Source organism: Tiliqua scincoides, chromosome 4 (genome assembly GCF_035046505.1).
Source record: "Tiliqua scincoides isolate rTilSci1 chromosome 4, rTilSci1.hap2, whole genome shotgun sequence".
NCBI lineage: Eukaryota > Metazoa > Chordata > Lepidosauria > Squamata > Scincidae > Tiliqua > Tiliqua scincoides.
Genome location: NC_089824.1, coordinates 80,212,131 through 80,237,667, shown reverse-complemented (window position 1 = coordinate 80,237,667; position 25,537 = coordinate 80,212,131). Strand labels below are relative to the sequence as shown.

General features: G+C 43.8%; 1 protein-coding gene across 4 annotated transcripts in view; it reads right to left on the bottom strand.

The window, feature by feature from the left end:
• Positions 1-23,200, bottom strand: part of RREB1 (ras responsive element binding protein 1) — a 141,756-nt gene extending 118,556 nt beyond the window's left edge. For 3 of the 4 annotated variants that reach the window (XM_066624352.1, XM_066624351.1, XM_066624354.1), the window contains exons 1-2: positions 22,583-23,200; positions 17,012-17,055 (exon numbers count right to left, since the gene is read on the bottom strand). The gene's annotated coding sequence lies outside the window, so the exon portion shown is untranslated. Of the gene's footprint in view, positions 1-17,011; positions 17,056-21,846; positions 21,902-22,582 lie in introns of those variants that run through there. The other variant, XM_066624353.1, reaches the window with a different exon arrangement.
• Between the last annotated feature and the right edge of the window lie 2,337 nt (positions 23,201-25,537).

Below are 25,537 nucleotides of genomic sequence, written 5' to 3'. Positions count from 1 at the left end.
GTTAGCTTGTTAAATTAGATGGGACCATCACTGTATATGTGGTTGATTGTTTGTTTGCCAGAACATCACTACATGGTGCATACTGTAGTGCATAATTTAGCAATCAATGTGTTTGCTGATGCCACCAACAAATAAACAATTTCTGTATATTATAATAAATAAATAAGGGCGCAATCCTACCTGTGCTGGAACAGGCAAGCCAAGCGGCTTGCGATGTATTCCGCGCAGGATAGGGGACCAGAGTGGCTCAACCAGAGCTAAGGGGAAACTTTTCCCTTTACCTCTGGTAAGGCACCATGGTCCCTATGGGTCTCCGTGGATTTGTGCCACCTCTGGAAGTGGCACAAGTCCGAGGAGAGCGGAGTGGCTTGAAGTTGCTCTGAACTCTCCAGGAACAGGGGTTGGGATCCAGTGTAATTACCAGGTCCCAGCCACAGCCCCATCTCCCCCTTCCCACCTGCCTTCCCCCAACCCAGAATGCCTGCCTCCCTCCCGTCTCCTCCCCACCTACCCCAGAGCTTTGGGTCGACCCAGTTGGGCCAACGCAAGGCTCGCTATGCAAGCCGCCACGGAGGCTGGATTCAGCCTCTGTGTGTCAGCGCACCTCCATGCGCTAGTGCGGCTTGCTCATGAGGAGGCACAAATGTGCTTTATGGCATGTTTGCAACGCTCCTGGGTTGGCACATGGGACTTGCGCCGGCCCAAGTTCTTCTCTGGATTGCGCCCTAAATTTATATAACACTCTTAACACGTGGCATGCTTCCTAATCCTAACCACGCTTCTCCTCCTCATGATCTTGTGACCATCAGCTCCCTTCTACAAAAGAGAAAATGTGAAACTGACTCCAAGTTCACAGAAGTGACTACATGGCTGACATGGGATTTGAACCCAATTCTTCCAGGTTCAATTCCAACTCCATGTCTATTACACTACACCACACCTCAACACAGAGGCTGCCAATGCAACAATTGGTAACAATTTTCACAGGCAAGGATTGACATCAAAATCAGTACAGTATGTGACAAAGATCACACTTCAGCTCACATGGCCAAACCATGTGAAGGGCGCTGCATCAGCAGGTCGTAATCTATGCAAGCGCTCAGTCCTCTTAAATTTTGCCATCAATGCCTAGAATGAGCCCTGAAACACTTGAACACAATAAAGGCAGAAGGGTCCCCAAGGACAGGTTGGTTGGCAACCTTCAGTCTCAAAAGACTATGGTATAAGCCTACAGCACCCGGTATTCCCAGGCGGTCTCCCATCCAAGTACTAACCAGGCCTGACCCTGCTTAGCTTCCAAGAACAGACAGTGGGCCTTTCCCTAAGCAATGAATCATCAGAGGCAACTGACATTTATCTGGGATACAGAAAAATAAAGACTTCCGTATCAGGGCAGTACAAAGCTTTCCAGCCAAGCCTGAAGCCCAGCAACTCGCACCAAGAAACTGTTGCACCCATCAAATTCCTGATGTACATAAGTGAAAGCAAGAGACACACCTGTCATGGCATGAACATAAGATTCTCCAACACCAAGCTTAATCTCTGTATGAAAAACAATTTTTTTTTAAGCAAAATGATCCTAAATCTACTTCTCCCATCATTTCCTATTAGGTTTGTACTTCTATACAGTTGTACTTCTATACAGCAAATATGAGTGGCCCTAATCACTTATACACAATAAAATGTCTAAATCCGCTACCAAAACAGGTGATAGACTAATGCCCATTCATATGATGCCAGTTCATAATAGCTTACTTCTACAACTGTCCCAAATTAATGCACATGCCCCTCTTCATTAAACATCTTTCATAAGCAAATAGCAGAATTATCCTAACCTTGAGGCAACTGGGAATGGAGCAGAGGCTTTCCATCTCTTTTGAATCTGCCTTCCATTACCGACAGATCCTGATGATAGCCACAAGGAGTGGAGGTAATAATCTGATCCCTGCCTTCAGATCCCACAGTCCATAAGATTACAGGACCACAAAGGCTGATGGGATCATAATCATAATCATCAGATCCCCTGCACTTGACCAGCAAAGATGAAGGCCATCCCAGGAGAGGGGCAGAAGACACGTGAGCAAACAGCTCTAAACACATAAGGATCCTGAGGCACAGGATCACATCACATGAGACCCTAGATAAACTGGCAACAGGATGTAAATTTAAGTGAACTATTGAAAGAGTAGATCCCAATATGAATGTATACAGTGCTGGCTTTCAAACTAACTTTAGATTAAGTATTAACACATGACAAGGGCTGACACTGCACAAGCTCGTGCTTCAAGGAGCTCAGTGCCAATCCTCTGCCCAACCTTGTACTGTATTTGTACTGTATTAGCTTTTTCCTTAAGAGATAGTCCTCCTCAATAGTGCTGGCTTACATGATCTGATGCCAAGAAAAAGCACTCATACCTCCTGCTAGGAACATGTGGCCATGAGACAGTGGAGTGCTGTATTTCTTCCATGATGCAAATTCCTCCACTTACCATCCCTGTTTTGCTCTTGAAGCAAGAAGAAACAAGAATAGTGTAGCCACACTGTAGTGTAGTGTAGCTGGAGTCACAGCAATAGCAAAAGGTACACAAAGAGGACATTTAGGATACAAGTGCCCATGTCATGGTCTTATCCCTGTCTGTTTGACAGTTCTTAGGCTGCAACCCTATACATGCTAAACTCAAAAGGAATTTCCTTCCAAGGAGACATGTACTGGAATGTTCCATTAGAAATCTGTTCTACTCCTAGGAGAAATTTGGAAGGGCAATGCTTATGATTACTTGACATTATCTTTGGATAAGTCCCATTTATTACCCCTAGCTTATGCTTATTCACATGAAGAGACACAGAAATGATAAATGTGATAGAAGTGGTTTCAGCACACCTTTCCTACATTCCAACACCTGTTTGCAAGACATCCAAACAATTTCTTCTGCACTTTGGCCACAACGCTACAGGCACTTTCCTGGGAGTAAGCCCCCGGTACACAGTGGGACTCACTTCCAAGTAAATATGTAGGATTGCATGGTTAAAAGGCCACATCTGTTTTCATCTGCAGTCCCCTTGAGAATGCTCTTAACCATCTCTGTATATCTACAAGATGGTGGTGTGGCGATTCCTGGTTATTAGCATAGACTAAGACCAATTTTTCATTCTAATATGGGAAACTAACATAACCTCATTCACAATAAATTAGGATCCAAGTCAAACAGTGATGCAAAGAACATACAGTGTCTCCATTTTGAAAATATGCAAATGAAACATTCCAGGAATACTGGAAAGAACCTGTAGCTTTAAGTTGCTACTCTTGTAAAATATTAATGATAAAAATACTTTGTCCCTGAACAACAATTTTCTTAAAGAGAAATATCAAATAGGATCACATAAGGAGTCCTTACAGCAATCCTACCTGGTAAGCCTGCCGTTTTCCATTCATCAGAGAAACAGTGGTAATTACCCCAGGCAGATTCAGGATGTGCATGTAGCCAAAAAGTGCTGCTGCTTGAGGGAGACCACCTTGCTGGTCCACCATTTTTGGCTGCACGCACCCATTTCCCTCTGGATTTAAGAGCTACAAGCATCAGCCCCCAAGCTCATTTTCCAGATACAAGGCCAATGAAGAGATCAGTTCAGCTCTGTTCTCTGTCTTACCTAGAACTACGGATCAACTTGGAAACGTGTTTTCTGTACTTATCTATTCCTGCTGCTTCAACCAAAGCAACATTAAGATAAGGCAAGCAGGAAAGAAAAGTGTGGGCCAAAAGAGGTAGGTAACCATTCCTTCATGCATTATGCTGGAAAACCTGATTACCACCTAATCTGCATACCTAATGCATACCACCGAATCTGCCTTTGAGTACTTTGCATATAATGTAATGCAATTGCTATGAATGATTAAATGCAGCTAGCTTATTGTAGGATGATAAGCCTAGCCTGATACTTTCCCAAGAGAAGGCAACTCCTAGCTGGGAAACAGAAGCCATCTATCTACTGTACCTTTATTCTTCACTGGTTGGGAGGTTCTTGAACAAAACATAAGGCAAGGAGAGGGGTACCACTGTACAATGCAGTTAAGGCACTTAGTTGCTGGACTTCGAAAAAGTGGACCTAGAACTTTTCACATCCTTTCATAAAACTGTGGCTTACTCCTAATTTTGGTGATGGTACTTCAAATAGGGGTTTTGGTTATCAACTGAATGTGCCCTTGAGACATCAAGTATTTACAATGCAGTGGGCATAGAAGCAATAGCATCAGAACAACCTGCAGGGGTTGCCTGCCTCTGAAGGATTTTCATCTTCTCCTATACTACAACCACTACATAACCCATTAAGAATGGCAGGAAGTCACTACAATGCAGAATATCACAGGTTCACTTATTCAGTACACCTAGTGCAGATTTCACTGGGATGTTCTGACAGCACCAAACATTTCTGCACTCAGTCACTGGGAAGATGGGAATCATCCTTCTACCACTTCCTATCCTTACTACAAACTATTAAAGAAAGGTGGTTGAATGCTTTTAAGAGGCAACAAAACCACCTTACGAAATCCCCAATACATGCCACTGCTTAAATTTCATCCCTTGCCCTACTGTCCTAGTGAAAGCTATAGTGATCCATCCGAAACCAATATTATTCCTCTAAAATCAAATATAGGAAGAATTAATCACTGCTCTGCAGAGGACCATGGTCAAAAATAAATACTGTGAACATTCTGTCATTGTAGGACAAGCACCAGCTAATCACACCATTATAGCAACTGAGCAGAAAACACCAGTTCCTCTTGGTTGCAACCACAGAAGTGATTCACATGTTTTTTCTGCTAATTTCTGACCAGATGAAGTCAGAACTGGTTCAAGAGGTGACTAAATGGTCAGACAATGTGTGATGAGTGGAGGCCTCTTCCAAACCTCCACCAGCAAACACAGGCCAGCATATGGACATGCTGAAGCACCCAGACAAGTTCACAGAATAGCAACTTTGCCCATCAGAAATCATTGTGTGAAATCAATCCTTAGCCATTTCAAGAGCCTAGAAAACTAAACAGATACCGGTCTAAAGGCCATAAGCTGAATTCATTTGAATTATGTAGGTCAAACATGACAAAATCCATTCCTGCTTTCAGACTGCTCCAGATAGCAAACATGACCAAACTTGTTCACGACAGTTCAACCCCATTGCAAGCATTCTATGCTAGAGAGGATTCATTTTGGATGCGCAAACCATCTACTTCTAAAAACTATCCTAAAAATCATTCAGAAGTGCCCTATAGTTGTTTTGACAGAATATCTCCAACCTTATAAAGCACTGCACGCAATGGCAGTTTCATTCCAGTTATGTTTTCAGAATATTAAGTGTATAGCCACTTTCTTGGTGGCAAGACCCAGTCAATGGCCTTGCTCTCCACTGCATCAAATGGAATGCAACAAAACTAATGTCAATTCAGATTAATACACACTGAATTGTTCTTTTTACAATAGACTGAAAAAGCCAGTATACACCAATACCATTCCAACAATCCCTGAGGTTCAACAATTCAGAGGTTCTCATCTGCATACAATACATGGGGATTAGTTTAATTTTGTATAAGTACCTCAATTAAGATGTAATCCTCTCTGAAGATGAGTGTTTTAAGTAACTGAAAGATTTTCAGCCTCAAGAAAAAAAATGCTAAGGTGCAAGAATCATTTGCAACGTTTCTGAAGACAACTCTGAATTATTTCAATCAAAGGATTTAATAATGTGGCACCCCTCTTCTAAAAATACACATATCAGCAACAGCACACAGGCCAGCTCATTACCAAAATAGCACCCTGCACAAGGCAAGCAGGGCATGGCATCCTGCTATGTTTCAGGTCAGTTCCAGTTCCATGCCCCATCTGTCAATTTCTGTATTGCACAATGACTTTTATGAAATGCTCGCATGACACATGTGACCATGCTGGATATTTCCAGCATCGGGCTGCCAACTCACTGTGGTGCTTGGGGACCATTCCCTGGGTCTTCTCCCAGTACAGGCAAGATATCCCCCAAGTCCCAACATGCTGACACAGCAATCACTGAATTCCATCGTAAAAGTCCATGTAGAGTACTTAAAATGCTGGACTATGAATAGAAAACCTAGGTTCAAATTCCAACACAGCATGAAATTCAGGGGTGGCCCTGAGCCAGTTACCATCTCTCAGTCTAACCTACCTCACAGGCTTACAGAGAGGATAAAATGAAAGGTGAGAACCTTGTTCGCCGCCCCGAGCTTCTTTGAAGAACATTGAGATAGAAATTTGAAATACTACAGACTGAAGATGTGATGCATTAGAAGAGTAAGTCACAGGCATTTCCCTTTGCACAAACCCACCACCACAAAGCCCCCAAGCTGCTCCACCCAAGCTAAACGACCGGACTTGAGAGATGGCATACAAGCATTTAGTAAACTGCAACATTTCTTTGTTTAAAAAAAAAATCTCCAAATGGTGATTTGAACATAGGGATCCCAGTATGGTCCAGTTGGACCTGGGAGTCAGATCACATTTTGGCATGGTGATGTAATGGTAACTAAACCGTACTGCACAAGAGCCTCGGACAGTCCCTATGAAATCTGGTCAAACCCTCACAGTTCAATTTCATGATGGTTCCAACTGTAAGAGTTGCCAAGGGACAACTGGTGACCTCACAGAACCCTGGTTTGGGTTTGGCGACCCCACCAGTTAAAGAACCACTGTCTTTAGGTTTAAAAAAGTAACAAGAATCATGGTCTACAACAAGAACAGACAGAAGTAGACCCATACTTCCCTAGGACTAAAACCTACCACCTCTTTGAATATATAACGAGGAGCTATTGGGAGAAACAGCACAGGCTGAATTATCTTCAGCTTAATCACATAAATACTCAGGAGTAGTTGTCATTTTTGCTTCAAACTATGCAAGACTGTTTACACAACCAGTATGAAATTTTATTAGTGTTATCAAACCAGAGATTTCAGGAGGGGTAGCTGTCTTGGTCTGTTGCAACAAAAATAGTCCCAGCTGGTAAATAAACACTCTGGAATTACCAGACTCAGGTGAGAGGGTACCCTAGATATTTGGTCCAGCTGGTTGTACAAGCAGTGATCAACAGCAGTCTTTACAGTTGACAATGCAACCAACTATGGCTATCCATTCTCCACAGTATATATGACCAACAAGAGACAGAGTAGTGTATAGTAATTTTCATACTCTGAAGGAATTAATAGGAACAACAGACATGCAGCCCAATCCTACTCAAGTATAGGGGAATGCGCAAACCACCAATGACAGCTGTCACAGACCACCTATAAAGTGTTCTGCAGAACACAAGCTGGCAGTGGGAAGGTAGAAGTCTTCCTGTGCATGCCAGTTAATGTTGGGAGGTCCACTGGAGCAGGCAAGTCCAGTGCAGGAGGTGGAACAGGGTATGAAGAGGGTGGAACAGGGGAGGGCATGGGCAGAACAAGAGGAGATGAGGCAGGGTGGGTGAATCAGACATAGGAAGGGCAGGTTCAATGACAGTGGTGCCCACCAAATCCAAACCCCCATTCTTGGCTTGATCTGCCTGCACTGGTCAGCTTGGACTTGTGCCAGCAATATCGCTAGTGCAGGTTGAAATTGACCCATGTTGGCTGCTGGGGCATACCCTGGGGCAAGGGTCTCCAAACCCTGGCCCAGGGGCCAGATGCAACCTACAGCGAGCCTATATCCAGCCCATGGCCAGCCTCTTGCACCCTGAGAGCCTCTGGCCCACTTGACCAAACACAACCAGAGTTATGCTCTGGTTGCATCTGGAGAGTGTTCTGAGGGCCGGAGAGGTTGCACGCAGCTTCCCTGGTCCTGAGAACACCTTTTAAATGCATAAAAACATCACTTCCTGGTTTTCCAGAAAAACTGGAAGTAACTTTCTGTGCCCTCTGAAGGCCTTAGAAAGTTTTCTGAGGGTCAGGGAGCCCTCCCTGGTGTGTGCTTTATTTCTGTGACTGTGCAACTTTAAGCAAAATGACTTATAAGGAAACCATTTTTACAGTTGGTTAATTGATATATGTAAACAAGAGTTATGTTGCTTCAGCATATTTCTGGTCAAAAAAAAATCACCAACCTTCTAAATAAAGACCCTAAACACTTCTAATAATAAACACTGAAATAAATGTGAGTTTTCCAAGTTGGAGAAACTCCATGTAGACATGGGGAGTATGTGCAAACTCGACACAGATGCAGGACTCAATTTTTTCCCCCTCAATAACTTTATAACGAGACAACTTTAAACTAAACAACTTTAAGCAAGGACTTGCTGTACTTTATGTGCAAAAAGACGCCACTTCGTCCACATGAGTTCAAGTGAGGCATCAGCCACCAAGGTACTTCTCTTCGAGGTGGGTAGCTTCACATTTCATGCACCTGCCCACTGTCTTCAGAGGAGATGGCCCTGCAAGTACTGTATGTGCTGAAGGTTGGCTGCTTCCCAGATGCTGTGCACAGGCCAACACAATGCACAGAAGGGCAATCAGAGTCTTTTTGCTCAAACAATTTCTTATTCCTTCCAAATACAGACCTCTCTCATCTACCCCCAACCAGGAGGGGCTCCATTCTTTCATCATCATTCCCTGTAGCAGATCCTCTAGTTATTGGTGGAATTGCTGGGGAGCAGAGTTATCACAGTGTGCAAAGCTGTGTGTCAGAGGACAAAGAACAGCAGGTGCCTTGAGAGGCAGTGAAGAGGAAAAGGAGTCCAAGGTGGCTGATAAGAGCAGTTACGAAAGGCAAACCAGGCAGCAATGGGTAGTTCAAGAAAACACCAAGCCTACTAGATGCAGGTGAGTGCTTGTATGCAGCCTGAAGGTACTTGTTAAATCCTGAATATCTAAGCTCTCTAGCAGGCTTTTTTGAAGTGTACTTCCACACTTACAAGTTGCAGAGAGAAATCTGAGAACATGATAGCAGTGTTTCCTGACAGATAAAAAAAATAGAAGACAAATTCTAAGAACCCCACATTACATTTGCAAATCTTATTTTGCACCTTGCTAATTAGAGTACAGTGAATAAGCAACTGAGCTACAAATCAAGAAGGTCTCTGTTCAAATCTCACCTCTGCTGTAAATTTACTGGGTGCCTTAGGCAACCCTCTCTCTCTCTCTCTCTCAGCCTCAGTCTTCCTCATCCAAAATATGGGAACAATAGCCCTAACTTACCTGGGAGGTCTGTTGGACCTATTCAAATAAAATGAACGTACATCACTTTGAGCACAAAAATGCTACAACACCTCTACTGTCTTAAATGTCCAGTGACATGCAAACTTACTAGTTTTCTGGGCTTATTGCAATTTGTGCCAGAACCCAGGTCCATCAATACTCAGTCCAGGAACAAAAGATTACAAATGAAACTGTCCCTACTCAAGCACAGAGTGCACTTTTTATCAGGGAGGCCCAACAGATCAAGAATTAGGGGAAAGGTCTTCCAAATCAGAGAGTGGCACTTCTAGTCAGAACTCAGCATCATTTTCTATAGACAATGAGCACTGACATGCAAGAGAGCATTTTCTTCCTCGATACTTAATTTTCTCCATGACCAAAACAAAATATTCTAAGTACCAAGCACTAACTACCACACGCTACAGAATTTATCAACTTTCATATTTGACATTCCATCAGAAATGGGCAGAAAAGGTGTCACAAAAGGATTCCATCAGCCAAAATTGGAGGCTAACTTTATGTCAAAGGATTACATTTTCAACCTGCAGCTCATGAACTTTACATCTGAGTATACTTCCAGCATAAAACTCGAAATAGTTTTGAAACTTCATGGCAAAGAGGTTTAAAACAGCCAGAATTTAAAAAAAAAAACTCATGCTAGTAAACTGGGAATGGAGGTAGTAGCACATGACACACACACAGCCACTTATTAAAGAGCATGGTCGTCAGTTGGGCACTGACACAGCAGAATTCCAAATGTGAATGCAGAACAGAAAGCAGCCTGCATGCAGTACAAACACAATCCTTTACCACTTGGTCTTTGGTTTCAGCGGGACATGGTATGTATCAACTAGAGTGTGATGAGATGTAAACAAGGCGCCTATGACTTTTCTACACAACTATGACAGGAGTGCCTCCATGAACTGCCTAGATTCCTGCGCGCTAGCTACACACACACACACACACACACTAACTAGAGTGGCCTTTAACCAGAGCCTTGTCCTCCTTTACATCAGTTCACTTTAGTTTGATAGACATCCCCCCCCCACTGAAGCCACAGACCTAAGTATGTGTAAGTAGGCCAAAAAAAGGATGGTTGCCAAAAAGAGTGCATAACTAAGCACAAATGCAGCTACCCCTTTCACTCATTTCCAGATACCCCTTTCATTCATTTCCATGAAGTTTGTGTGTGAGCACTCTACAGGTACAGACAACAAATAAATGGGCATTTAGTGGATTACTACCTAAAGCAATCAGAACACAACCACACTAGGCCCAATTCTATTGAACTTTCCAGCACCAATGCAGTCGCAATGTAGCGCCAAAGTACAGGAACAAATGTTCCTTAACATTGAGGAGGCCTCCAAGACTCCATGACTAACCCCCTCACTGCAAAATGCAGCGCATGCCCCATTGGCACGGCTGCAACAGTGCTGGAAAGCCAATCCTCCATAGTTTTAGCCAATCCTCCACGAATTTGTTCAATTCTTTTTTAAAAGCTAACAGACATCACATCTTCCAGAACTTAATTTTGCAAAATTAAACGCAACTCACTGGATAGCCTTGAATAGAGTACGGAGGCATGCCACAATGTCTAGTTCTATTTGCCTCGAACAACTATAGTAGTGTCACTCAAAGACAGAGTCATGAACTGAGGATCCTTGCAGCTGAGAGAAAACTGTGCAAGCCAAAATAAGTACGTATCTAGGTTTAACACTACATATGCCAGGCAGTGTGAAGTGCGTTAGAGAAATAACAGGATATTGCTTCAGAAAAAAAGTTCACTCTTTCTACAAGAGCAAATTTCAGGCTAAGAAGGGAGCAGTTTAAGTACCTTCAAAAACTAACTGAAACAGACCAAACCACCTGCCTGGCAATGCCAATTCTTCTCTAAGACCCAAGGGCAGGCATTCAATAAAAAGGAGGACAAAGTCATAGAAACTTGCAAAATCCTTATGGCCCAGAGGCAAGTACTCCACTGTAACCAAGTACTGTCGTGGAGTTGCCCTGTTAACTATTCCAGAAAAACCAAATACTACAGTGTGCCTGCCCAGATCATCCCCTACACCAGACATTCTCAACCTTTTTGGAGCTCCCCTTTTGAGCTCTTCTCAGGTCCAAGCAAGGATACAACACAAACAGATAAACATAAAATCATTTATTATTGAACACCAGTCTGCAACCACCAGTCTGTGGTCCCCTTCAAATTGACCAGGTCATCCCAGGGGGTCATATAGTCCCCATTTAGAATGGCTGCCCTACACAATAACCAAGAAAAGGATACATCTATATTCTTCTTCCCACTCTAATCCAGATAACCACAAACGGTACCAGCAGTAATAGGAGGAGAAAGGTATGAGAATTTACACATCCCCTCAAAACTAACCACTAGCCTCAAAAGAAACCTGGTGCACTTTTTGTAAAGCCTAATTTAAACACACAACCCTCAAATCAAAAATATTTGTTGTTCTAACAATACTGCACATAGAAATTTGGTAATCTAACAATACTGCACATTTCTCCACATCCCTTTTGTCATGCATTTTAAAAGGATGGACAATCTCATGAGATTATAAATATTCCTTATTAAACCTGTAATCACCATTCCCAAATTGCTAAAAGTTCATGGACCCCAGGGAAGCCAAGATGCTATAAAACAAGTTTTTCTAGATCCTTGTTCGCTGCTGTTTTAAAAGTATCTAAATATTTAGAACCTTCTTGATTTCCTTGAATTTAAATGTTTCCCCCCTACCCCAAAAAATGTTTTTATGAAAAATCCTCCTGAAATGGCTGCCCAAATTAGTTCCTCTTCCAATTCCAGAGTACAAGTATGGGAGCCAACCCATTCTTAGGATACCATACTGGTGGCTTTTGGCTTTAACAACAAAGCTGAACACCACATATAGAATTAGTTAAAAATCACTGGGGGGGGGGGCAGTGCAGGCAGAGGGAAAGAAGAAGAGTAGTTTACCAAAACTTTGACTAGAGATTTAAACATAAATAAAACCTGTATTTCAAAACCATGATACTAGAAAGTACATTTATTGCACAATATTTAGAAATATAGCGTGGTTTTCCTATGTTCACAAAAACCTTCACACAACATTATCTCAGTAATCTTTATATTAATGATACAAGGTAGGCCAGAATGCCCATGTTACTGATGGAGAACTGAAGCCCAGAGGTTATGACTTGCTGAAGGCCACCCAGTGGCCCAGGGCTTATGTTTATACTGCCCAACCTATTTGACAATGGCTTAGCAAATGAGAGCACCCCATGGACTTATATACTCCTCTCTGCCTCTTGCATGGGAATTCTCCCTTCCTTTAAGTATCACAGGTAAGAGCACCATGGTAAGCATTTGGTATAAACCATGTATTAACCATAGACACCTATGAGACTGAAAAGGATGGGATAGAAATGCCTGCATAGAAGGGAGGAGCATACAAGCCTGTGCAGGATGCACAGATTTCCAAACCACAGTTAGGCCACCGCACAAGGTTAATGAAACCATAGCTCTCTCTACATCACAACACTATACTATCTCACTGTTACTTCAGTTTTAGCTTCTTGTCTCTGCCCAACAAATTAAGCAGAGAAGGCCAATGCTCCAAGAACAAAAGGGGTCATCCATTTTTCTCTATGCAAAAAAAGTTTCCTGATGAAAGGACTAAGTTAAATTATTCCTTTAAATATACACAACATGTATTCTTAATCATGAAGATAAACAGGTTATTTTGTTGGACAAAGGCATTACAGCTCCTGGTTTTAGAGGACATTCCAAATACTGTAGACAATTTAAGGACAAATACCATCACTGTTAAGATACCCCAAGAACAAGTATCAGAAGTGCACACATTCACATTCTTCCTGTTCTCACCCAGGAGACACCACCTCTTTCCCTAGTTGGAAGAACCAAACACCACTGCAGAGATATAAAATCAAGAGCCTACTCTCAGAACTGGTACAGAAGAACATGAGCAGTTGCAATGATGTGTACCAAGAGCCTTGTCAGCATAGTGCTACTACAGCAATGCAAGTAGAAGCAGCAACTCAAAAGATAAGGACCAGAGTCTTCCTTTGAGCATCACTGAGACCTTGCATGGCTAATCTGAATTCAAATGTCAAAAGAGTAAACATGTCAGGGTGTTGCAGAAAAAGAATCTTGTGACATCTAAAGTCTTATTTACTGTGCCAGGAGCTTTCACTGGCTGAGGAAGAAGGCTCTGGCCTAAGAAAGTGAAGCAACTTGCTAGCTTCTAAAATGCCACAAAACTCTGCTGCTTTTACAATAGGGAAATACAAGTTTCAAAAAAATCAGGCTGGGATGCAGACATTGGTTTAAAGCAAGGACAAAAACATTCAAAATCTTCAAAGTAGTTAATAACCCCTTATTCAAGTATTTCAATATAACAAAGCCTGTGTAAGGGGTTTCAATTGCTTTTCTCCGCCCTATTGGTACCACACTCTGGAGGTCTGCAGGTGAATCCTTCTTAAAACTATTCAGCTGCCCTGTCTCAGAGGCCTTCAAATTCCCTTAGCATTACTTACTTGAATCACATTGAATAAACAGTCCCCACCCATCACCTACTTCTTTTGTCTACAGCACCTATTCACAGAGAGCTACCTTTGTTGACTGCAAGGCAAGTTAGCATGAAAAGCTGGAGAGGTAGGACTAAGAACAAGATGCAGCAGAGGGACTTGCATCCTGCTAGAGGCAACACAATCAAAAGACTCTTTTGCTGCTCAGATGGGTTAAGTTTAATGTTCATTCCACAGGCCATGATGGACCCAGATCTACCTGGCCAATTAACAAGCCTGCCTTGTACAATTTATCTTACACCCAGTCATTTACCAGAGAAAGAGATGGCTCCTGTTACCAGACTGCACAATAAGCCACAATTTTTTGTTATGGGAAGATGAGGAATTTCACAGACAGAACAATAGTAAAGGAGTAGAGTTATCCTGGTAAAGCGAACAATGCTTCAGTGGAACTTAAAAATACTGAACCTTGACAAGATCTTGTCATTTTCACTCCAGGGAGGAGAGATTTGTGCAACATCAAAGCCAGAATGCTTTCCTTTGGCTATTTCTGCTAGGACAGCTGTTGCTCTCTTCAATTATGTATGCCCTACCTTTAAACCACGGCCCTATTGATATGCCAGTGAGAGATGAAATAGGGTTGAAGGTGGGAAATTTTCAAAGACTAGTTTGCCTTTAAAAAGGCACAATTGCTACACAATTTCTTACACTAGACAAGACATCTCACCTTTTTTTAAGGGAACATCCTTGATTCTACAGCAAAACTGTAAAGCAGAACCAGTACCCTTTGATTGAGAGCCTCCCCAATGAATAGCACAGTACCCAAAATGGTATAATTTCAAGTGGCTGCTTAGTTCTGATAACTGGATTTAGCACCTTTAGTGCAAGCCTATTTAATTCCCCAAATGCAAGAGGGCCATATTCCTAAGTTCTCCAGTTCTTTTGTATCTCCACAAAGCAGCACTCTCTCTCCCACTATCATTTTCAATATGAGCAGAGGTGAGAGTGAAGATGCTGTACTTCCCTACAGCCCCACAATAAAGCCAGAAGAATGCTATCAGCACAGTATGGCTGCAAACAGGATCTTAGTGACCACCTCCAGGTACATACATCATGCTCTATTCCAGGGGTCTCAACTTTTTGGCCAAAGGGCCACATCAAATATCTGGCATGATGTCGAGGGCCGGAAAAAGAAAATAAATATAAAATTTAAATAAATACATTAGAGATGGAACTTAGATGAATGACTGGAATGAGTGAATGGGCTCAAATGTCCAGGATTTATCCAAGCACCATCACAACCCAAGAAATAAAGTACACACACTTAAATTCCCCCACCCCACAAGCACAACTCTGGTTGTGTTGGTCAGCTGGGCCAGAGGCTCTCAGGGGATCAGAGGCTGGCCACGGGCCAGATAGAGGCACATCTGGCCCCCGGGACGGGGTTTGGAGACCCCTGCTCTATTCAGACAGAACACTCACAATGGAACGTGCTTTGTGCAAGCAGTCCACAGAAAGCCAGAAGCAAATTTCAACAAAAGCCCATGTGGTATAGTGGGTAGAGTACTAGGTTAGGATTTAAGAAATCCAAGGCCAAATAGCCAAACACCATAGCAATAATAGTAGTTGACCATGGACACATTGCTATATCTCAGCCTAACCTACCCTCACATGGTCGCGGTGAGGCTCACATGAAGCTTTAAGCATTGTGGAGAAAGAATAAGTCATAAATCCAACAAATACTAAAAACGCAAAATGATTTGTTAAAATCCAATCTAATACATACTTCATACAGTAACAAATTCATCCTAAATAAAAAATAACTAGGTATCTTTATGAACAAAAGGGTCTTACAATGCCAAGGTCTGTTTGATGAAACTATAACCAAAATGTTAAAGTCAGAAAATACCAGTTAGTTTATACAGGGGGACCGCCATATCCGTGGATTCACTTATCCATGGATCGGGTCTGTGGGGCTCCCCTGTGCGCACACCCCCTCCCACACACATCACCTCCAGAGGGTCCTCTGAACCCAGCAGTAAAAAAATGCCACTCTAATTTCTCCATGAAGCCGGAAGTGACATTTTTAATGCCTTATAAGGCATTGGGAGGCCCGAGGAAGGCATACAAGGCATTACAAACATTACTTCTGCTTTCTCCATGATACTGGAAGTAGCATATTTTTTACTGCTGGGTTAAGAGGGCCTTCTGCAGGTGAGGCAGAGCTCCCCTCGCCTCCAGAGGGTGGGTGGAGGGTGTTCGCAGGTATCTATGGTTTAAGTTAACCGTGGTAGGTTCAGAATGGAAACCCGGTGGATACCAGGGCACACTTGTATATTGTTTTATACATCATTTTTCCATGAACTTGGCAGATATTAGGCTACAGTTTGTGAACATAACACATACATCACATAACATTCCATTTCACTGATCCTTGAAAAAAGTTGTTCATATATGAACTTCATGTGCATTTCTGTCTCCTGATTTCTAATTCCAACCATTTGTTGCAAAGCTAATTTTCCATAGGATTGGATCCTGAGAGTACACACGGAATGAAGCCTGAGCAAGGAATCTTCCTTCCTGGCCACTACAACCCTAAGATCCTCCCCTAAAGTACTCCTCTTTGGAGAACAAGCAGGGACCAAGCAGAATTTAAAGTGAGGGTCTGGCATAATGGGGTGTTCACTGAAATCAGGCAGAAGCATGGTCTTTGAATTGAAAGTTGCAATGGGGTGGATCTCTTGCATTAGTTTCTTTCCACTCATGTATTAGGATCCAGCCCACAGTTCTTTCTTTAGCCATGACTAAATAACTCAGGCTTCTGTAAGGCCCTTGTAGACCACCCATGGCCCAGAGAATTCATGTTGCCACCCTAATGCAATAAAACTGTTTTTAATAGCCTTCTGAAGATTCTTCTTTAGGCCCAAATCCTGAATCACTTCACACAGTCAGAATTTCCAGCTTTTACAGGATTTCCTTCATTTAATAAGATATTGTCTAAGGATACCAACCAAGATTGCCATCATTCCACTTGTAAATGGTTTCCCAATACAATTCTTCATTTAATAAAATACTGTCTAAGGATGCCAACCAAGATTGCCATCATTCCACTTGTAAATGGTTTCCCAATACAATTCTTCATTTAATAAGATACTGTCTAAGGATGCCAACCAAGATTGCCATCATTCCACTTGTAAATGGTTTCCCAATACAATTCTGAAAAAAGGTGCAAATACAGATTTTTTTTTTAAGTGAAAAAAAGAGAACAACATTCTTACCCCTTTCTAAGCTTTGAATTGCTCTCCGGAAATGCACTTTATACCTGTAATGGGAAGAGACAAAGAAAAAAAGTGAACATCCTTACTATAAAGTGTCACATGAGAAGTTTTGTTTTAACCACAGTGAAATAGAAGAGCAGCACACTCATAAACCAAGCATTATTCACCAGGTAGAATATCACAAGTTATCCAATGCCAAGAGAACTGACTTGAGCAACACTTGAGGGGGAAAACAAAGTTTTGACAACAACCACTGAAGTTGCTCACCATGGCTCCAGCAGGTCCTACACACTAACTGTTTGAGGAAAAACACTGCATTCCACTTGTACAACCACATTCCCACTACATTAGCCAGTGGGGGCAGGGGAAGGAAGAGGAAGAAAAGAAAGCTCAAGGAATTTGTTTTTGCTATTATAGAAGTTTCCAAAGCAGGTCATTTTTTTAAAGGCTTTTGCAGACTCATCACACAGTATGAATTACACCTCAATCATGCAGAGAAGTCCCACTGATTTCTACGCAAGTTTCTTGTACCCACACTTGCTCTTCAGTAAGCTAGAATGAACACAGAAGGGCTTACTTCCAAGTAAACACACTTGAATACAATGCATCCATCTGGTTTAGGAGTGAGGAGTTAAATGCTCTAATACAGAACTAAAATGTAGTGTCATCAATTAAGCAGCCTCTTAGAGCATTAATTCCACAGTTGCAGGTTGGGCATCCTTTATCCAAAGTGCTTAGGACCAGAACCATTTTGGATATCTAATTTTTCCTTATTTCAGAATACCTGCATATATAGAATGAGAGTTCTTGGGGATGGGGCCCAAGTCTAAACACAAGATTCATTTTTTCATATACCCTTTATACACAAAGCCTGAAGGTAATTTTATATAATATTTTAATAATTTAATAAACTGAGGGTGTATACTGGCCCATGGTCTCACTTTTTCTATGAAGGTTACTCTGTCCTTGAATGGCTGCATGAACTGGACATTGACATTTGATCTAGTCTAACTGAAATACAAGTCCATGTATTATATGCCATACGCTAAATAAATAAATAATTTTGTGCATGAAACAGGGTTTGGACATGAAACAAGTTTGTGATTTTAAGTTTAGGCAAAGAAGTTTAAGAAGTCATGCTGGCTCTCAAAAACGTTTTATATTTTGGAATATTCCATGTTTTGGAATTCCAGATGAGGGATGCCCAACCTGTATTGATATACCTACAGCTTATCAGACCTTCAGATTATTTGCACAAGTCAAAATCCCAAAAACCTATGCCCAATATTGGACTCAAGTTGTTGGAGTATTGTTTTGGAGTTATTTTTGCATGAACTGAGATCTTCAACATTTTAATTAAGATCAAATGTGATTTCATTTAATTTACAGAAGGAAAGGAGCAAGAGAATGAATCCCTGATAGATGCACTTGGGTTAATTTTAGCATCCTTCTGTTTAGCTGCTTAGCAACACTTATCCTATGACCTTCTATGCACCACCTACTTTCCTAAAGGATAACAAGTATAACCTGAGAAATCTAGCAAGGATAGCTAGTTTTGTCTAGCAGTATTAGATGCAAGATCAGTTTTTACAACAAAAAAAAAAAAAATCCAGACAATTGTGTGTCTAGAAGACCTTCAGCAATGGGGGGGGGGAGGAAGAGAGTATAAATAAAGTGGACTTGGAGTACATGATAGTCAAAAACAATCAGTGGAAACCCATAAGGTGAAAATACACATTTTTAAAGGGGAGGAGCTTCCAAAGAAGAGTTTTCAAACATACAGTCTGCCCTTGGACGAGACCAGATTTATCTAAGCCATCAGTAACTCACAGGACTTTCAGTTGTCACATGCAAAGTTTTATTTCAACAAGCTGTTGATCCTAAACAGCCAAAATATGAACCATATGAGCAAAGTTACCAAATGGTGTAAAGATGCAATAATGGATGTGCTGTCTGCACAAAGTGAATTAAGAAAAAGAAATCCAACTGTACTCAAATTAGCACTTATTTGAAAAGCCAATTTAATGTTTAAAGGATGAATTCACAGATTTCTTACCACAGGACTGTTCTGAGTTTGGGAAGTTCTATAATCTACTATTTTATATAAGGAAAATATTGTTTCACTACATAAATGTGAAAGTTAATGGAATACTAATTAAAAGTTATTAATGTTGCAAGTAACTGACATGGAACACGTAACTTTTATTTTACTGGCAGATATGTCCGCAAATGCTACACTTTAATGACAGGTAAGATATTTCTACATGTCTTGGATTGCAAGAAGTCACACACACACTTAAGTCAACATGATCTGGCCAATTGCACTGAAACAAGTAAAACCATTAGGTGTGTCTTCAAGTGAAGGATGGCAGAAGTGTTGTGGTGATTGATCAGATGATGAAGCCATGCTGTTCCTGAATTTCTAACATACAAAGGAGTCTATTCTCTAAGGGATGCATGGAACATCCATTAAGGCTAATAGGCATTATACATACCACCTCTAGAGAGGACTACTGTGCATCCCTAAGCCTTCAAAGGGAAATGCTGTCTGGTGTGTTTATAAGCCACTGGGTGCAGCCCTCTCTCCTGCATGCACATTTACACAACCATCCATGGAATGAAAACACCAGAAAATTTTAACTTTTCCCAAACTGCTGCAGAAACTCCAACTCCTAGCATCTACCACCCAAAACTTTGACAGCCTCTACTAAAGAATTACTGAAATTTTTTTTAGAAATTATTGAAATTACTGAAAAGGCAACTTTTGTCTTTAGACCACGAGCAATGATGTGTGAATGTGATTTTCTCTACTGCTCCAATTCACACTGACACAGTTCTGATCATCCTTTGGATAGAAAAAGTCAAAGGCCACTGATCCTGTGTAAAGGAGAAGGGCAAATACAAAGCTGAACAGTATGGAAATTTAGGATTACCACCACCACCACCACCCCAGAAGTCACTTTAAAGCAGCTCCCCTATCCAGGATAAGTGCACCAGCCTTTTGGCAAATCTACCTGTTACAGATCACACTCAAAGATGGGGAAGAAAAAGTGAACACCTTTTTCACGATGTCTTTCTAAAATGATTTCCCAAAAATAAAGGATCCCATCTTAAGACTGAAAAGTAGGGGAAGGTGGAGTGAAGGTGTACTTTAGCCAATTAGGCAGGCAAGTGGTCTTTTAATGAGTACCTCCCCAGTCCACTACACACACACAAAGGCACACACACAATCCCTGAAAGTGCAGTTCTGGGTATTGGTCCTGCTGCTGCTCACTCTGAAGCCATGCCGAATTTCGTCATAGAATGTGAATTGCTCCGGATCTGAGCTCTAGTAGTTCTTCTATCTTCTCCAAGCACCAGCAAGGAGCAGGGGAGGACAAATCTGCTGAGCCAGGAGAAACGCACTTCCCTCCTCTTTTATAACCCATCAAGGATGCCTTGCAGAGCATTCAGGGAGAGGGAGAGAGAGTGTAACCAAGAGGTGGGGGGGGGAGGCTGTAAGGAAGAGAGCAAGGGCAGAAGAAAGGGAGGAGGGAGCCTGAGCAAACTTTATCAACCGACATGACAAAGTTCAATCCACCTCCACCATCAGCAGCAGCAGCAGCAGCAGCAGCTCCTCCCTCCTGCGAAGTTCTCAGCATCTCCAACTCGCCTCCTCCTGGGCTGCCTGTACTCTGCCCGGCAACGAGATGCGTCTCTGCCTGTTGCACAACCGCAAGTAAAGTTGGAAGTTGCTCTGGTCGAGGAGGGGAGCAGCAGCCACGTTTTGTCCACGGCCGCTGCAGCTGCTCCTCTTCCTCTCCCGGGCTCCATCCAGGGAGCAGCCAACGGTGGCAAAGTTTAGACAAGTTCCCCAAGTTTTTGCAGACTCACCCCATGTTGTGACATTGAGGACATAGTGGGGGGAGGGAGGAAGAGGAGGAGGCTGGGGTTGGTTTTTCAGCTCCCGAAGAAAAGGAGCAACTCCATCCCTGCCTTACACTGATAGTCACACTTGGAGTAAGGGGTGGCGAGAAATACGCCGATGGACAAGAGGCGGGGGAGAGAGAAACCTTCCCCTGCCTGCTTCTTAGCAACGATTAAGGTCGCAGTTTCCTAAGAGACGAGTCCTGACTAGCCTACATCAACACGTAGGGAACGGAGGGGGGAGGAGGGGGAGGGGGGACGGGAGGGTTAAGCCAGAAGTTTTGGAGATGTAGCAACTTCGGGATCAATCAATCAATGGAGAGGCAAATGTTGTAAGGGGGGGGAGAACAACCATTTCCACCCGCGTTGGGGAGGAAGGAGTAGATCTGGACCAGTCGGGATGCGGATCAGCCCCGCCATCCGGAGGAGAGCTTCTCCAAGGCGTAGCAGGACCCAGACTAACTCGGTGCGTTCTCCTCCTCTCGGATACTGCTGGGGCTCTTTCCTGTACTCGTGACAGCGCCCGAGTGCATTTCCTCCTCCCATCCATTCGCACACACGGCGGAGAGATGTGCCCCCGACCCAATGCAAGGGGGGGAACACACCAAACCTCCTGGGGGGCGACTAGGATTCAGGAAGGAGGTCCGGATCATGACTAGACCTTGCCTGGAGCCTGAGGACGAGGAGAGAGAGCGCACGGCAGGCAGGATCTTGCAACAGGCGCCCACCTCCCTCTCCCTCTCCGCGCCCGAGGGTGGAGGGGAGGCAGTGCACAGACAACACCGAGCCACAAAGTGAGAGTTAAACCACACACACACACACACACACACACAGAGATGCTTCCAAGCAGGCGCAACCAGGGCGGAAAAAGTTAGTAGAGATGCCCAGGAGAAGAGAAGAGAACAAACAAGAAAGAGTTTTTTTTCTACCTTGGGAGAGACGAGTCCATTTCCACTTTCAAAAGCCATCCCACTCCATCATCATCACCATCATCATCATAAAAAAAAAAAAAAACTTAGCATACACAACTACTGGGGGGGGAGGAGAAGAGCGGAGAGAGAGGGCAAGAGGATGTACTTGAGGAAAGCGAAGGCCAACTGGGTTAAAAGATGCTGCTTCTCCTCGCAGGCCCATCCAAATCGTTGGTTAAAAATAAACTTCGTAGTAGGAGGGGAGGGAGGGAGAGAGATGATCTGGATGAATTCCTGAGCTCAGACGGTTTAATATGGATGAGCATCAGGTCCTGCAAGCGAAGAGGGCTGCTGGTTGTTAGAGTCTGCAACACGGAAGAGGGGGGAAAGAAGTGGAGGGGGGAAGGCAGGGAGGAGCGGGGGATGGGGTGGAAAGGAAGAGGAAGGCTGCCCCAACTACTCATCATCGGCCAGCCAACTTTGGGGGGAAAAAAACTTTCCTCTTTCTTTGCCCCCCCCCCGAAAAGCCAACATTGCAACAAGAGGAGTCACGCCACTTGCTAGGCAGACTTGCTGGCTTCCACCTTCTTCCTCATCCTCCCCCCGCCCCATCCATCCGCCAGTAAAAGTTTCTTTGCCAGCACCTCCTGCACTGCTAAGTCCAGTTCTTTCTCAAGAAAAAGCACCCACGCAGGTAGATCTCCGGCACCCCTCGGTTCACGCAGCAGCAGCAGCAGCAGCCCCGGGTACTTACGCCTGACTTCCTCCGGGCTGGGCTGCGGAGGTCGAGCCATGATGGAAAAGCTTGAGCGGGTGATGACGAGGTGGTATTGTTTTTTTCTCCTCCAAAGAGACAGAGCGGGGTGGGGGGGATGGAAAAAAGATGGGGAGAAAAACAGGCTGGAAACAAGGGGGGACACAAGAAGTGAAGTTTGTTCTGCAGGGAGGGGGGAGGAAAAAAAGGAATCCAATTCAAAATGGCGTTTCGATGGATGTCCAAAGTTCATCAACACTAACTAACTTCATCAGCGCGCACTAACTTCCCTGCCTCCTCTTCTCCCCGGAGGAGGAGGAAGATGGACAAAGTTCTGGACCTCTCCGGCTGGGGAGCGGCGCTGCAGGCGGACCCCCCTGCTGCTCTCCTACTCATCAGCCGCTCTCTCCCCCGGTCGCCCTCCTAAGTAGACGCATCACGTGTTGCTCCTGCTAGTCTCCTGGGGACGTGTTACTCAGTCGGGCTGCTGCAAGCGGTAGCATCCCTATCTCTCGCTCTCTCTTTGGCTGGGAGGGGCTCCTCCTCCAAGAAGAGAAGTGAGTAGAACTTTTCTTCCTCCTCCTCCCCTCCCAGTTGCAGGGAGCCAGCTCACCTCCCACTGCTCGGAGCAACTTCGCAGCCGCTCTCAGCCAGCATCAGGACAAAAGTCCGCACCGAGCCGCCTCCCGCCTCCTCCCAGCCGCTCCCCGGGGGAGCGCGGGGCTGTCGGAGGAGTCACTGGGCTGCCTCCCCGCGAAGGATGGGCAGGGGAAGGAGGAAGGGGGAAGCGGCCGGCCCGACAGCCTCTGGGTGGTAGTGTACCATCTGGCTGCGGTGGCTGCTCCCCTCCATTACAGGCTTCCCGTTGCAAGGAGGAAGCGCCGCTGCGCAGAGAGAGGGGGAGCAGCAGCGGAGTGTTAGGGACTGATAAAGCCCCAGGGATGCAGGCGCTGCAGTATCTCCTGGGAAGGGATCGCTGGCTCGGACTGCTTCGTCCCTTGTCAACCAGGTGCCACGCATCCAGCTCAAGAAGCCCCATGTTGTGCCTGGAGCAACAAGTCCCAGCAGTTAGCGATGCACTTTGCAACCTTACAGCCCACTCCTAGGCATACCTACTCAGAAGTAAGTCCCATTCGAGTCAATAGGGCTTGCTTACTTACTTCCAGGAAAGTGTAGATAGGATTGGGCTGAAAAAGCCTGGGTGGCTTGCAACCCCCCTCCCTGTCACTGGTGGCACCAGCCAGACAAATACAGCAGGAGGCCTTTTTTAAAAAACAAAAAGATGCTGATCTGGGTGGTAACTCCTGATTAGATTAAAACACAGGCTGGGAAAATCCTGGGCATTTGATGATGGCCCAGGCACCTAGAAGCCAGAAGGCTGAATATTCTCCCAGTGCATGGCTAGTGCCTGCTGATCTGATGCTTGCTTCCCCCCCCCCACACCCCATACAAATCCCTACAACCCACCAGTTGAAAATATGATTGAAATATTATTAAATCCAATTGAAAGATGATTTGTTACTGCTTGTAAATGTATTTCTAGTCCATCAGCATTTTTTTTTAAAGCAAAGCAGTTTTTCATGAGTAAGGGCCCAATCCTATCCAATTTTCCAGCACCAGTGCAGTCGCAATGCAACCCCAAGGTAAAGGAACAAATGTTCCCATACCTTAAGGAGGCCTCTGGGACTGCCTTCCCACCAAAGGATGCAGTGCGTGCCCCATTGGCAAGGCTGCACCAACACTGGAAATTGGATAGGACTGGGCCCTAGGATATTCACCAGCCAATCGATATTATATACACAGTTGTATGCAGCCGAACCCTAAGTTTATGTACTCAGAAATCAAATTCCATAGAACTTTCTATCAGGTGTGCATTGGATTGCAGCCTGCACTTGGCTTTTGATTTAAACTGTGACAAATATGGCACCCCTTATTGCTCTTTACGGGCTTCCTCATTTTTCCTCCATGTGTTTGACAAATGCATATAAAATAACCCATCACTGCATGCTCATACAGAGAAGGGAAGTTTATTGGGATGTTGCTGGACATGAAGTTGGATTTCGGTTCCTGCAGTGTACCATGGGAGTACATCCTATAGCAGTGTTTCTCAACATTTGTCCCCCACTGTACCTCTTCACATGGTTCACCTATTGAAAGTACCACCAGAAGAAACTGGTGATGATGTCATCGCCAGTTACTTCCAGATTGGGAGGCCAGACACAACACAAAAAACACCTGTAGGAGGCTCGGGGCAGGCAGGAGGGTGTTTTCAAACACATGAAAATTGCATGCTGGAGCTCTGCTTGTCAAACCAAGCCTCTTACTGCTGCTTGCCCACCACTGCTTGAGTATCACTGGACACCACCTCAAGTACCACTGTTTGAAAAACAGTGTCCTACAGTCTTGACTGGACCATCTAGCAGAGCACTCTCAGCAGAGGATAACAATTTTTTTTTAAGTTGAGTTCAGCTATACTATTAACTACTATATCTCAACGAAGGGATGGGAAATGGTGTAGAAAGGAAGACAACAAAAATACTGTAGTAATTCTAAAGTTTAGGGAAATCAGTTGCTCAATGGCATTGCTTCCAAAGTTCTTAAAAGTGAGTGCAGTTGAGGCATAACTTTCTCTGGATCGCTCCTGCAGCAGTCTTGGGCAGGTCATTACCTCTGAACATCTGCTCTCTATCTGTGAAAGAAGAATAACTGAGCAAACCTGCTGTGAGTCTAACTAATAACAAAAAATAACATTTATATAGCAACTGTAGATATATATTCATATAGCATCTATAGCAACATTTCTCAACATCCCCCCCGTATCACTTTGCATGGACCACCTATTGGAAGTACCACTGGAAGTAACTGGCGACGATGTCATTTCCAGTCACTTCCGGTAAGAGGCTCAGGGCAGATGGAAGGGCTTTTCTGAGTGTGTGAAAAGCACATGCTGGAGCT